Raw genomic sequence first — 2,571 nt, 5'->3', positions numbered from 1 at the left:
CAAATTGTCCTGGTGTAGATTCCTTTGTCCATGCCCATTCAGGTAAATCTGAAACAGAACTTGGCCTTTATCTCCCCCTAAGTTCATGCTTCCATCCAAAGAAACAGAGTCATCATCATTAGAATTTACTTCAAATTCTTCAGATGGCTCACCAGCTAGAGAAGGCATCCTATTGACAGCAACTTTATCTCTTTGAAGAGATTCTGAGGTGTGTACTAAGTTCAAAGTCTGTTCTACCTCCACAATGCCCTGAGCAACCAACAATTAATAGGCTGACACAGGATGAGTAAAAGTGTCAGCATCCAAGGAAATATTATCAATTACAGCTTTGTAATGTTGCTGAAATTGTCTTTCCTTTTCAACATCATCCACAATCATTGACTCACTAGCAATGGCTGGATCTACCCTTATTTCTCCTGTACCTGCTTTTCTCTCAAAATCTCTCTTTTGTTGTATCAGGGTCTCACCCTGGCTCCCCACCCTCACACCCTCACCTTCACCTACTAAGGTGGGACTTCTCGCACTCACTTTTGCCAATTCTGAATAAATGGATTGCTGAGTTTCACTTTTTTCCTCTCCTTTTGCCTTGGAGCAACCCAGCCTCTCACTCAATACATGCTCCTCTCTCAGTCCTAAGAGTGACTGTACAACCACTAAATCTTCTGCACTTGAAATAATTGAAGTTTGAAGTTGTGCAGAGATACTTGACGGATAAGTGATATCCGTCGAGTGAGTGGTAATGCTATCCGACGGATAACTGCTGTTAAGCTTATCCGTTGGGATACAATCACTACTCGATGGATGAACAATATCCATCGAGAGAGTAGAAATGAATGAGGTGGGGAGAGAAACTATTGTTGACTCTGTGTTGATTGAAGATATTTGGGGCACATATGTCATAATAGAATCTGAAAGAATTGGCAAGTGAGCCAACAAATCATCTAAAAGATAAGATCACTTGCACTAGATTTTGGCTTTCCCAACAGAGTTAAAGAAGGGGAATCAGGAATTGAAGTGTTTATCATATCCACTTCCAGAGAGTTTGTTGGTGAGTATGGTGTTTCAGATGCTTCTATTATTAGAGATTTTGGCTGTGACTCCACATTTATTGGAGCCACATCACACTGAATTTGAGAAAGTGCAGGGACTGTGTCTTTAGCACCAGTTTGCACTGTGTGTGTGCCCTGTGCATCCCCAGTGGTTTTGGATTTCTTCTTTCTTGTGTAAGTTTGGGGTGAGCTTGTGTCCCTAACCCTTTTGGCCTGTGCTCTTGGCTGAGAGCTTTGTTCAATAACTACATCCTTTTGGGAGGATGCAGCTAGAAGTGAGCTTTTATCCTTTTTAAGCACTGCAGTTTGTTGGAAAACTGCAGTGTGGCTAGGCTGGGATTCACTCAACTCTCCAACCTTATTCTTGGGGTTTCTTTGATGTTCACCCCTTTCCTCACCTAACTTACCCTCCTTCACACTCCCCTCTTTGGCTTTGGTGGATTTTTCAACTGGTACCTTTTGAGAGATACCAGAAGGGGTTTTCTTTGATTTGGATTTAGAAATAACAGTAGTTTTGGTAGCTTTGGTAGGCAACTGTTTGGTCATTGCCACAGTTGCCATAGCTACTCCTGAACTCAAATAAATAGAGGAGGTTGGAATAGTTGTAGGGATGGATGAACTTACCTCACTTACCTGAGGTGTCTGCATTACAGGAAAATAGAACATTGGCACATCCATGTGATGGTTGGCTCTGTTCAAATCTGCAATGAGTCTTCTCTCTTGAACCCAACAAGCCAGTTCATTGTTTGGGTTCTCAAGCACAATTTCTTGACATAGATGGTTAGCCAATAACATGAAAAATCTAGCATAATACACATTCTTTCCTCTTTTAGCTAACTCACCTAGTTTAAAACCTAACTCAATCAAGACAAGGTCATTGAAATTGTAAAATTTATCTATAACTAGCATGTATAGCATGTTAAGCATGGAAATGTTCACAGAATCAAAATTACTGATTTTTCCAGAGAAAACCTTAGTAACTACATCACATATGAAACTCCACTCCTTCCTAAGACCCATTCTTCTAATATCACTTAGTTTAGAAGTAGGAAGTGTATAATGCATGGAATTGAGCATATTGATAAGATCAGTGTCAGTGTGTGGTGAAGTCACATTATTATCAGGAATTTTGAAACATGCTTTTATCACATCACTATTGATACATAATTCCTTACCTTTGATGGTTAGAGTGATGGTCTTGTCAGTAGAGTTGTAGATTGCAGTGGTCCACATCTCTTCAACAACTTCACAGAAAATTGTGGGTGATTCCAGCATGGCGTCATTTAACTTGCAGTTCTTCACAAAGTCCATCATCTTGTGATAGTCTTCTGATTGCTGAATACCCTTATTGACCAAAGTAGTGAAGTTGTTCTTCTCATAAATGAACCCAGTTTGAGACATAATCTTTACTACATGTGCCATTGTTAGAGAATGAAAGCTTGAAGAGAAAGAGAATATTTGCTTGAGAGAGAATGAAATAAAAGCAGTTGAATTTGAGAATGATAAACGAAAATAATTGGAG

Source organism: Apium graveolens, chromosome 3, assembly GCF_009905375.1.
Source record: "Apium graveolens cultivar Ventura chromosome 3, ASM990537v1, whole genome shotgun sequence".
Classification (NCBI taxonomy): Eukaryota; Viridiplantae; Streptophyta; class Magnoliopsida; order Apiales; family Apiaceae; genus Apium; species Apium graveolens.
This window is presented reverse-complemented; position numbering follows the sequence as displayed.